At 41.2% G+C, this 13,594-nt stretch overlaps 1 long non-coding RNA gene across 1 annotated transcript; it reads right to left on the bottom strand.

Moving 5' to 3' along the window:
- Nucleotides 1-6,502: 6,502 nt before the first annotated feature.
- Nucleotides 6,503-13,183, bottom strand: LOC116036610. The gene is made up of 3 exons (XR_004101653.2): nt 12,776-13,183; nt 12,478-12,479; nt 6,503-6,520 (listed from the first exon to the last, which is right to left on the bottom strand). It is a non-coding gene; the product is annotated as an uncharacterized LOC116036610 (long non-coding RNA).
- Nucleotides 13,184-13,594: the final 411 nt, after the last annotated feature.

Genomic DNA, 13,594 nt, shown 5'->3' on the forward strand with positions numbered 1-13,594 from the left:
AAAGTGGTTATTTCGGCCATGTTGATGACGGAAAGAAACATTGTTGGTGCCTACAGCTCTACACTGGCGAAACGCGAGTAAACACAAATTATCCCAAAATGATCCTGCGATAAAACTCATGCGACTAACACAATGCCAATATTCGTTTCGCCCAACTTCGCCCCCAACTAGATGGCACTCTTGGTTTAAAGAACAAGGCTCAAGGAATGGCAATCCAGTCTACTTTCAACCCTTTTTTGAACAGAGAGCGCCATCTAGTGGGCTCAGAAAATTAAGAAAATTGTTGTTTTTACTCGGTTTTCCCTTCTTTTTTTACAGGTTAATGGTATTGACACTAAGGGCCCTATCTATTGCCCCTGGCGCAGCACGGTGCAAAGCCCGACGCAAGTGTCTTTCCTATTTTAAGACCGTCCAGCGCCCACGTCGTTTAAATAGCAAATGCACCTGCGCCCATCTTTGCGCCCATGGGCGTGCTGGTCTTACAGGGAGGTGTATTCAGGTGAATTTTTGGCGTATTGCTATCTTGAGGCAGTGGAAAGTGATCGTGCCATTGACCAACAAAGAAAGTCAATATTTCATTGTTATTTTAACAGCGCATTAGTAAAATGTGCCTAGGCTTATGCACAGCCTGCGCACACTATGTTTCTTACACACACACAGGGAAGTGCAGCAGCACACAAACATGCAAAAGATTACAAATAAAAATATTACGATGCAAATCCGCCATCATAATAGCAATGTGCCAATTGACAAACGCGCCTGGCTTTTAAAGGGAATGGGAGACACTCTGATTGGTTTATTGCATGTAACGCCCAAAACACACCTATGATAATGATAGACACTAAGTACAACCCTTTTGAACCAACACGCCCTAAACGCACCTGCGCCATGCGCTTCACGCCGTGTGCTTAGATCGTTAAAATAGGGCCCATGTCTCAGATAGTCATCCAATATATTTTTATTTTCAGAATAAGTTACTCAGCAATGCCATCAACTGGCATGTCAGTGGTACTATACTTGTTCTAGGACATCTTTTTATGACCAAAGAAATAATAATAAAACAATTTGTTTCATCCTGTACGTCCACAGGTTTCCAATACACCACAAATATCTGTTTATGAATAGATAGAGGAATGTGTCACAGTTGCAGAGATATAAGAATCATGTTGGCTGGTTGGTTGGTTGTTTGGTTGTAACACCAAAAAAGGTTAATTCTTAGAACTTTTGTCACTGCCTTTTTTCTAATACATTTTTAGATTTAGCACCAGGCTTCCCATCATCTATTAATGACAACAAGAAGGTGTATCCATGGAGACAGTGAGCAGAATAAGCTTTGTTGGCCTATTTTTCTTCACATTTTTGTGTATCCCCATGGAAAGTAATGCTGCATTAGCAACTAGCAGTTTGTGTTTGTACTGTAGCCATGAATCTGCAGGCAACAGTCACTGGATCATTTTTGATACTAAAGAATATGACACGACAATTACCAGGCAAGATCTCAAGTTACTGGGAGTGTCTTTTTCAATGATTTCTAAGCAGAATTGTGGATGTTAATCCCCCATGAACATCAGAGACACCTCTATTGATACTGCATCTGCACTTGAAAGGTGAAGTCCTGCTGATTCCAGGAGTATGTGTGTTTCGATTTGGCTCTGAAGAGAAGGTGTACTTGGTCACAAACTACAATAATCCCCTAACTTGTTCCCACGCTCTTTTATTGGCAAAATGTTCAAGATTTCAACACTGGATAATTTAAACTTACTGTGAGAGTTAAAAAGTAAAGTAGCTATTTTTGGCAGTGTACAGTATTGTGCTTAGCACCAAGGACACCACTGGGAGCACATTTTCATGCTTCTGTCACGACTCATCAATCTACAATTGTCTCCTAATCAACAGGCACGCAGGCAGAGAACAGCCTGTGAGGCAGCATTGCTGCAACAGTGTTTTTGGTTTTTAGGGCAGTATTTATTGACACTATAACTAACTATAAAACAGTACTTATAAAAGTTCTTTCAGACCATGGTGCTATAAACTAAGACAGTAAAAGGGAGTATTTAGTGTTGTTAGAAACACTGGACTACAGTGGGGCCACCACCACTGCAGGAACATTTCAAAACTTTGTAGGAAAAGTAAGAGTTTTTTAGGTTGACTACGAGTTAGCTGAATGCTTTGTCCTCCTACATGGAGGAGAGAAATGCAGCAGTTGTGTGTGGGCTATAGAAACAGAGTGGCTGGTAAACATCGAACTAAGCCAGTGTTTCTCAACGGGGGTGGTACAGCCCCCCAGGGGGCGTTGAGAGGATGACGGGGGGCGCTGGAAGCACTATTTTGGAAAGGGGAGCCCTTGGCCCCCCAAGGCGAGTTTACACCAAAGATTCACCACAATACCAGTTAACACTTTAAACTACTTGCAAAAAACAGTGGTCTGCGACATTAAAACCTGCCAGTTTACGCCACTGCAACTGGACTTCACGGAAACGGGGCGTCAGAGTATCATCTTATATGAACTCGGTACTGCAGTGTTATAAATCAGTCTTGTATTGATTTTATTAAATATTAACATCATTTATCTTTAACACGTTTATGAACATAGCCGTGATTTTTTGATAACAATATTAAAGTGCCCATATTATGAAAAAAATCACTTTTTCTGGGATTTGGGGTGTTATATTGTGTCTCTGGTGCTTCCACACACATACAAACTTTGAAAAAAATCCACCCATGCAGTTTAGAGTGAGATACAGTTTCTGAATGTGTCCTGCCTTCAGTCTCTGGGTGAGCTGTTCAAAATCGGCACGGCTTTCTACGTCACAAGCCGAAACGAGCAGGCTAACCGCAACCATTAGCTCGTAGCTGCTAACGCTAGCATGCTACCTCGTTCTCAATAGCAAAGCACTGCTACAACACACACAAGTTCACCATAATCTACAAAAGAACTACTTACATGTGCGCCCTCATTTAGAAGTCTCCCAGCTAATCCTGCCTTGTAACTGACCGAAGTTGTAGAAACAGCCTTTCTTTTACTGTCTATGGAGCTAGCTAGCTGACATGATCTACATCTGAGCTACTGCACATGTGCAAGTGCAATCAAAGATAGTACAGAAGAAGAAGAAGAAGAAGAAAAGAGGTCTCACTCTGTAGCTAAAACAGAGACCAGCTGAAAAGAGGATCTGCTGCAGTGAGAGAGAGCACTGCAGTACAACAAAAATATGGTGTTTTTTGAAAATTAAACCATGTAAACCTATTCTGGTACAACCTTAAAATACAATTATGAACCTGAAAATGAGCATAATATGGCTGCTTTAACAACAATAATAATCATCATCATAACAATAGTAGGGCCTAATCATTAATATTAATATTATTAATATAGCCTACATCTTATTTGATGGGGGCGGGGGCGCTGCATCTAAAAAGGTTGAGGACCACTTGTTTGAGCAAAGACACATTGCAAGTCTATAATGAGACTTGTATCATGCGAGTCTCATCCTATTTCATATTTGGGATAACGTTTTCATGGAAAATAGAGAAGCCTTGTTATGCATGTTCCTATTTATATGATTCTATCATAAACCAAAACCGAAAATTTGGTAACGAAACGTAGTTCCTTTTTCAATTCGCCGCAACGTTACTTTTCCCAGGGACAGATTTGACGGCGACACCGCCTTCTCAGCTGCACGCTCACAAGCTCCACACGGGACGTGACAGAGGCTGGTAGCAGAGCAATCATGACAAGCGAGTTAGCAGCCAAAGCTAACTTTTGAGAGCGTGTTAAGCTTCGTGGCTTTTTGCTAGACGGCGCTCTGAGCCAGGCAGACACAAAGCTGACAACCTCACAGATGGATGCAGTGGAGATGGCCTCATACATACACGCAGCGGACCGCTGTGGACTTGTGTCAGTTGCACGGACACGCAAGGATTTCCAAAAAAGGGGCTGCATGTGTCTACGACAATGCACGGACCATCGTGGCTGCGCGACCGGTACAAGTCGATACAGACATTACATAGTATACACTAACACCGTGTAATGCCGATTACCTGCTGATGTGCATTCAACTCGCGCTGGACTCGTTCATAATGAATCAGCCGTCACTCTGTGAGTAGAGAATCCAGTCTGCAGTGTAGTTCAGACACTTCACTGATAAACCAGAGATGGTATTTATGGTCAAAGATAGTTTTTGTATAATTAACTTCAGTCTCAGCCAGAGACGCCCGCTTTTAAAAGTAACGTGAAAGTAACGAGTTACTAACTCGTAAGTAAAAAGTTACTTTCCATAGGGGGTAACTAAGATTACTTTTAACGAGTAATGAGCAAACTCTACTTTTTAAAAGTAACTTCCCCAACACTGGTCCAGGCATCTCTTTGACTCCTTGCCATTTAGCCACTCACTGTTATTTATTACCATGTATCATCTGCATTCAAGTCAAACTTTCACTTACAGATGATCATATTTTCATTGTTTATTATCATATCATATAATATTATACTGATAGAAATAGTTTGACATTTAGGCTTTTTTTGTAGTGATGGCCAAATGAAGCTTCATGAAGCATTTCCTTTATTTTCTGAGCCCACTAGATGGTGCTCTCTGTTCAACAAAGGGTTGAAAGCACAGGTGCCTTGAACCTTTTAAACCAAAACGCACCAAAGTTTGATCTTTAACTTCTGCTCACTATTAGCAGCGCATTTAACAGAAATTTAAGCATGTGGATTGGATGTTTCTTACATTAATGTGTTAACTTCAAACCTTACATTGCGTCTACACAGGGTTATGTCTGATAGAACAATGTTTTCTTTTTCATTTTTTGTACTAATGATTCAAACATGACAGTTTTGTCTCTGTCCGAATCATAGAAGTGCTTTAACTGTCTAACAATGTCTATGGAGAAAATGAAGGACTTGATTGATGGAACTTGTACAAGATCTACACAGCAATGTCATGGCTCACAGCATGTCTATTCATTGGACTTTATATGTTGGTATAACAGAGTATTTTCCCAGAGACTTTCCAGTAGTGCCCCTTTAGAGTGCAGTGATTCAACTATCAGATAAAGTAAGAAGGGGTCAAACTCTTTAAGCCTGTGCAGCCTTTTTAAAAAGTGATTTTGCAAAGCCAAAACTGTGTTAGAAAAGTTGCAGCAAAGGCCAGATGACCCTATTTCAAACTGCTACTCTGGATCAGGATTTAAAAGTTGACTTAATGGAGAGAAAAATACTTAAAACTGATAAAGTAAAGTAATACCACAATATAAATAAATATTAAGTACTTTCTCGCAGAGACACACACACACACACACACACACACACACACACACACACACAAATGAATGTTAGTCTTGTAAGGACTTGCGATTCTCGGTGATACCCCATTCAACACAGGTCAGCCTGCAGTAGAAATGATGGGATTAGATTCAGTAGCTTATCTTGCCATGAAAATGTAATTCTAAAGTAAACTCTTAGACGTGACACAAAAGCCTTTCATTTATTCGCTGCACGCAGAGATACCAAGTGTGGGTGTGCTTTACTGTATTGAGCGGCAGATGATATCCTTGAAATACACTATAACATGTTATATTACAGAAGCCTTCCATGCAAGCAGGCATTCAATCCAGAGAGCTTTAGGATATGAAATGAGGATGTAATATGATTAGGTAAGGATGTAGTACAATGTGATTTAATTTGATGGTGTGGGCTCAAGCCAACGAGAGAGAGAAGGAACAGGGAAGGTCTCTATTCTTTTGTGTGACATGATGGGATCAGGTTTTTCTATTAACGTTTATAGCGATGACAGCTTTACAATGCCATCTGTTGGCACTCAAACTCCACTGAAGGCAGGAGATAAGAGCTTCAGCCTTCTACCTACAGCTCCGCCCCTGCCTGGATCTCTCTCACGCTCTCCCTTTCTCTCCGAATTTTAAAAGTGGATTTGTGAGAAAGAGATAAGCAGACGAGCCAGCGCGCCCTGTTTTTATTTCCTCTCACTCTCATTCCTGGGGTCTCTCTCTCTCTCTCTCTCTCTCTGCATGGCTCCCCTTACTAATTCTAAGGTTCTTATATTTTCCTACAATCTTACAGTCTTGCATTCAGTCAGAAACCTGCTGCTCTATCCTCTGCTCTAAGTCCTTTACTTTGACAGTTATTCGTCCTGGTTTTCTGATCCTTAACTGGACTGGAAGACAGGAGATAAGGGGGCTGGCTTGTTTCCTGCTGCTAGATCCTGGATCATTCTCTTCACTGGATTTCCCTCCCTCTTGCCCTCTTTTTGCTTTGCTAAACAAAACTGGCTTAGAAACTGAAGATTAGATGGACAAGGTACCTCTTTACCCCTGGGATCCCCACCAAATACACACACACAAAAACTTTTAAGAAAAGTTTTACAGAGTTGTCAGGCTGGAATAGCTTTTTTATACAAAATATTTTTGGTATATTTTAAAGAGCCACTATTATACTCCTTTTCAGCATCATATTTGTACTCTTGGGGTCTACTAGAATAGGTTTACATGCTCATTGCTGCAGTGCCTCCACCTGAAACACTCTGTCAGAGCTCTTGGCCCAGCTTCCTGAAAAGCCCAGTCTGCTCTGATTGGTCAGATGGTCCACTCTGTTGTGATTGGTCAACTAAATTCAGACAAGCCACTGGGCAGGCTATGCTTGCCCAGGCAGCACTTATGGGCAGCACATATGAAAAACTGGGCTGGCTTTCTCAATCAGTGACATCACTAGTTGAGAAATTTCATACAGGAATGTGGGCGAGGCGTTTTTAGGCAATTGAGAAAAAGTGCATACAGTTGAATTGCATACATACTGTACTGTGTACATAACTGTATACTTTAGGGATGGTGCTTAGAGCTATGATAAACAAGCATAGTTTATGTCCAAGCCCTATCCTAGCCTAAATTGCCACTGCTTTTTTAAAAAAACGTTTAAGTCACTTCTTAAAACCAATTTTTATAGACTTGCTTGATGTCATGTCATGTTTTTGTTGCTGTTATCGTCTTTTTATTGCATTATTTTTGTAATTTGTATTTATTTTTAATGAATTTGCTTTGTTTGGCCCTATGATTGGCTTTCTGTTATCATGCTTTCTGAGTATCCTGCTTTTGCCTTTTTTCTGTCAAAGCACTTTGTAAACTCTGTTTTTTTTTTAATGAGCTTTAAAGTTAATGATATTAAGTGATATCCAAAGCATATATGAGTCCTTATGTAAGCTATATGTATTTGTTAGTGTTTATGTATGTGCATTTGTAGCTACATGAGTCACTGGCCACTTCTTTAACAAATGGACGGGTGTACCCACACAGAATGTCAAATGTACATGTTGACACAGCTTATGTAACACGTTGAATTCAGTATCAAACAATCACTTTCTAATGAGCCACAAGATTGGAAGCACGGCTGAATGGTAAGAGAGAGAGAGAGAGAGCGTGTGTGGCTTTTCCTCCGGCTACTCTGTAGACAATAACCTGTTTGAACCTGGCTGAGTTGTTTTTACTGAATACTGAACATGCTTCCAAGGACATTTGCTCAGAGGAGAGTGGGCTGTTTCTGTGTTTTAGAGTAAGGATGTAATACAATATTGAAAGGATAATTCCAGTTTATTACATATATAACTTGGGTCATATATTTCTGGTTTAAGCAGTTGCACTCACTAAGCTTGTTTCTGGTGTCTTCTAAAAAGTCACACTCAGCCAGATGATCTAATTAGCGTTAGATGGAATGAGGTTGAAGAGACACCAGAGTAACGTTATAACGTAACTTGTTAACACGGTAATCTGCACACATGATGTGATTGGTCGCACTGATGGAACATTATTCCTACAATATTGGGAGATTATATGTAAATATGTCTGATTGAGCAGGGCCGTGGTGCAGGGCTATAGAAAGTGAGTTTTATTTTTAAGAAAATGGGAGTATAGTCTGGATGTGTTCGAACAGCATTTCAGTGACTGTGTTTCGATTGACCGTTTGTAAAGCCTCCTTTTCTTAAACTGGGCCCAGGAAACAAACACATTCAGAACACATTCAGAAGGTATAAAACTGAAATAACAACTGTTTGACTTCTTCATTTAATGCTGTAGGTCGCCTGATCCGGAGGGAATCTGAACTCATTGCTGCAATCGAGACATTTTGGACCTCCAATCTCACCAGAGAGGCCTGCAACAATTACATAGACCACTTGGACAAAGTGATACCGGAGGTCATTACGTGATATCAGTAAATTCATGTTAATAAACATATATGCCTCCGGCTAACCTGCTAGCCAGGTTAAAAGCTTCAGTGAGACTAAGGTTTCTGTAATGTATCTATGTTATGAGTTTTTGGAGAGGTCTTTCAGCAGTTAGCTTCCTACTTTTACCAGACAGCAGGAGGGCTATTAACAAAACACAAGATGTGGCTGAACACATAGGGGAACACAAGTTTGGATTGATTACAGCCACTGCCACACGCGGGACGTGATCCCTGGTCTCCCAGGTGAAAGTCCTGTATTGTTTGACCCATCCACCACCCCGATCAACCTGCCTACGCGGATTTTCGGCTTTTCATACTACTCCCTACCGTATTCGTGCTGTGATCATGAAATATGCTTCCCATTGAAATACATTACTTTACATTTTCGTGCTGGCCAGCACGAAAAAAACGAGAATCAATAGATTTAATAACGTGACCATTTCAAAACTGCTGTGAGACTGGGTTGCATAACGTGACAAGTTTACTGGTATTGCAAGATGTATTTGACATAACCGGTTAACGTGCAATGATGCTCCAGAATTGGTTCCCGCACCTTCAATTAATAAGTAAATTAATCCGATTTGCAGTTTCCTACATCAAGTTTCATTCTGCAGCAGCTGTGAATTCAGTGTCAGTGGTTAGTTCACGTCTTTAACAGCAGGACAGTCGAGCGGCTTTGATCCAAACTGCTAAAGTCAGTTGAGTGAAATGAAGATAACATTGTCGGTAGCCTGGCGTTTTTCACCACTTTGGAAGGACGAGTAACAGTGGAACCACCTTCTTGGAACTTGTAGGGTTAAAAAAAAGAATACCATAATTAATCAAACATACTGATGCGTATTTGATCCATTTCATTCGTTGCCCACGTGGAATCTCCAGTTGCTTGTAAGTAAACAGAAGCACATGGCTAGTTATGCAGGGTGAACGTTCTATCAATAAATACCAGTCTATGATTTATACCTTTCACTTATGGAGTGACACATTCCATGCAGCTGAAATATTGGTAATAAAGGCTCATGTCACACTTGTTACCAAGGAATTATGTCAATTGACTTCTTCCTCGTCGATCTTCCTGGCTAGCGCTAGTTTGGTTAGCATGGTGTAACCGAACGCTTAACAAGAGCAATTTTTAGGCGAACAAAATGTTCCAAATAACTTCAATGAAGTGAAAATACACAGTGAGAGGGTCAAAGTTCTAAGACAAAACCCAGACACCCCAAACAAGTTCACAGCTATTTTAATGTACACAGCCATGGATAGCATTGCTAAACCTATGCTCTTTGTACCAGTGGCGTCGCCCTCTACTGGGCATTAGAAAGAATGCGATTTAATGCACTTCAGCATTGGCTTTACTTTCCAGATCCAGAAGCCACGTCCGTCCCCTGTTTTATAGATTATAATCATAACACAAATGCACATTATGAAATTAAGACTCTTTGATGTGTAAGTTTACTGTACAGTGTCTTGACTCGTTTCCAAATACTTTCATGGCGTTCCTTAGTCTACCGACAGGTCAACTGCATCTCGTCTGCTAACATGTGCCACCTGGTTGTTGTTGCAGCTGGGGTCACTGACCCCACGGCAGTACCGTGCGACTACTGCGGTAACGCGTAAAATAAAACCAGACATCTGTACATACCCCATACATTATTCACGGCATTACACAGACTATAGGGTCTGCATTTACATATCAAAAACAAACAAAAAAAAACACTGGGAAATGCCCAAGTTGCACAGGGGACCTCATGTGATTTAGAAATTGCCCCCTCCCCCCACATCTGTGTTTCATGTTGTGCATTTGCACGGGATAAGCAAAGTCTGTATTTTACTCTAATTTACTGACATCATCACCCGCATATGATGTCAAGGCTGCCAACGCAGCCAGTATGACCCTGAATCACCGAGATGCCAATTTGCACGGGGCTTATTACACAACCTCTGTGTTTGGCAAAATATGGTAGATAATTTGCAGTGGGATTTTGACTTGACAAAATGATTTGCACAGGACAGTCAACGTCTGCAATTATTACAAATTACTAGAGGTCCCCAGATGATACTAGTTCCGTGTGAATAGGGCTAAATTTGCACGAACCCAACCCAATTCAAGCCTGGGGGGAGTTTGAGAAATCGCAGCCTGAAAAGAACCAATAGGGTTCCAGTGAAAACACATTTGTGGATTTGCCATTAATAGTAGGGTTTGTGGTTTGAAAGCCTGGCTCCTTTTGTCCATTAGCGGATACTGGCAATTACTCCTAATGTATGTGAAAAATACTAATCCTATCCCAAAGCTGACTATATTCTATAGCATCCCCAGTCCATCTGCTTCAGTTCTGTAACAGTGCCCATATTTATCCATTACTCCAGAAATGATTAATGAAGACACTGATAAATGACTCTATCTAACACACTTCAGGCAGTACTAGAAAATTGGAAGAGAAAGACATAAATTAAGAGCGAAATCTTTTTGATGTGTAATTACATGCAACAGTAACTATAAACAAAGTTTTCAGATCAGAGCAAATGTTATCTCTTTCTCTGAAAAGAAAAAAAAAGATCATCCGTTAACCTGTTTTTCTGCTGTTCTACATGATCCAGGGACAGGAAATGGGGCAGAAAGGAAAGACGGAAAGATGAAAAGACAAATTGTTGACAGGGTTTTGTTTTTGAAACATTTTTGGCATTGACCCTTCTGAATAACAGCCATACAAATGGAGCACCTTAAGTGACAGAGAGCTGGGTGGAGAGAGTGCTTTCTGCCAAGGAGGAACACACACACACACACACACACACACACACACACACACACACACACACACACACACAGTGACCGGTTGCAGGCTGCTGGGCGGTCTCTGGGCAAGGTAACAAACAGCCACACTTCACTGCTGCAGCACTGCCAGCAATCACTAATCAGCCTCTGTCTGCATGAACACTCGCTCTCTGGACCAGAGAGGAAGGTGACAACGTCCCCCCCGTGGCGTACTGAATTGCTCCGGTGCCGAGAGCGGCCCAGAGCGCTGCCACTGTTGGACATCAGCAACTCTGGCTTATTACTGTGAAAATTTGGTTTTGTGTAAGTGGACAAGCCCAGAGGAGTGACTGATGAGTGTGAGTGGGATGTAAGAGATGTGGATGAATAGACTTCACTCCCTTACTTGGACTGTGTCTGGCTGCCTTTGTGTTTCTACAGGAGAATCAGTCAAACATACAAATTATAGTAAAGGTGTTGTAGTAAAACTTCCAGCTCACCAACTCATGCTGTGTAAGCTGAGACAGTGGTACCCCGGGTCTCACTCAGGTCAGTATATAACATAACAGCAGCAGGTCATAACCTGTCAAATGGTACGTGTCCATATAGGCGATGTTTTCACGGCAGGGATCGCCCTGGCTCCCAGCATTGCATGCCAGTGCGCTAGCCACCAGCAGTTATCAGTCTCTTTTCAATGACCACTGACAAGCAAAGAAAACAATCCTACAACCGCAATGGCTGCACCTGATTGATCGATTGTGTCACATGGGGCTCCTTTGGAATACTCTTATTTTATGAAAATAGTTCAGCAAAATGTCTAGGCTATGCAAATGTTGAATCTGTCTTCATTTCAGATCAGCAACTGTCAGTTTAAAAGGTTTTCTTGAGCTTTTGGGAGGCGTCGAGCCGAAGTGCCCACTCCTCATTTGCATAAAGTTGCCTGGATTCAACTTTATGCAAATGAGGAGCGGGAAACTCAACGCCAGTGGACGCGTACAATAAGGCAGAGTAGAAGTTCAACTCTATGTCTCCATAGATAAAGTTCTAGTTTGTAGGATTTATGGCGGAACGAGAAATATTATATATCATATTATTTTTTTTATTTATATTTATATATTTATTAGTTTTCTTTATTGTATAATAACCTAAAAATAAGTATTGTGTTTTCAGTAGCTTGGAATGAGCTGTTGATTAGTGTCCAAATGAAGCGTCATGAACCATTAGTTATATTTGTTGACCAAACTAAATGGTGCTCAACTATTTTATTAATTTTTTTATTTAACCTTTATTTATCCAGGTAAGCCGACAGAGAACAAATTCTCATTTGCAACAACGACCTTTCACATTCACACAGTTACACATTCATACCTGGAAGCTGCCCAGTACAACCACAGTCTGATCTGCTGGCCACTGAGCAGCTCCACTGGAGTGGGTTTTTTGGGGTTAAGGGCCTTGCTCAAGGGCATCTCAGTGGTGGTAATGAGGGAGGGACAAGCACTCCTCTTTCACTTCCCCACCCAACTAGATTTCCCTCCCCTTTTATATCAAAGTAATCATTTTATTTTCTATTAAGGTTGCAAAATTTCAGCATAGAAATATTTTTTTTATTTAACATTTGGCAAGATGCACCAGCATAAATATTTTAGCACCCTGATTTACCAAGCCACACCTGACATCAAAATGTTTCGTAAAAGAAAGATTGACCCGGAGCCCATACAGTTTAAAAAGAGGTGGACAATTGATTCTTTTCTTTATGGAGATTAATGTGACCGCTAGCTGTCTGTCTACCGAAATACAGTCTCAAGTAAACCTGTTTGAGTTGTGATTCACTCGGATCTTTCACCCGAGTCTTTAAATTGACTCATGAATCGCGAGTCTCTAGTATTATTAACTCGGATCAGTTGAGTTCTACGACAATTCAATCTAAAATGAAAACAGCGCCACACACAAACCTCTTGCAACATTAGCTACTACTAGTCCTAGCCATCTTAGCTGCCAAAAGTTTAATAACTTACAATTTCGTAGGCAACCACAACTCCACAAGTTAACTCAAGAGACTGAGTGAGCAGAGAGACAGTCCGAGACAGGTTATAGGAACTTCCCGACCCGCAGACTCAGAACCGGAAACATTCCAAGCTCGCAGACCATGGGACTAACTCGAGAACTCATGAGTTGTCGACGACTCATGAGTTGTCGATGACTCATGAGTTCTCGCGTGAGCAGGCAAATCAGCAGACGAGCTGACCTGTAGCAGACGAGTGAGTGAAGTCTCTCCTCAAGCTCAGGGTAAAGCAAATCAACAACAAAAGCCAGTATTTCACTTCTGAAATAACATACAATGTTCTGCACATAGCCTAGCTAGGCCTACTGTAAGTTTTGGTGTATAATGTAGTATGTTAAAATGCAATTAGGTAGAGCAGACAGTCCGAAACATTGCAAGCTAGCAATACTGACTCAAGTGACTTGCACAACCCGGATCAGTTTAGTGAGTGACTCAGAATAACCTGAATCCTTAAAAGGAATCGAGTTTGCCAGGCCTTGTCTCAAGGTGGATTACGCCAATAGACATGCAGAGCGGTTTGCCAGGTATGAGGTAGAAGAGAGGGAAAGAGGAA

This window comes from Sander lucioperca, chromosome 1 (assembly GCF_008315115.2).
Source record: "Sander lucioperca isolate FBNREF2018 chromosome 1, SLUC_FBN_1.2, whole genome shotgun sequence".
Taxonomy (NCBI): domain Eukaryota; kingdom Metazoa; phylum Chordata; class Actinopteri; order Perciformes; family Percidae; genus Sander; species Sander lucioperca.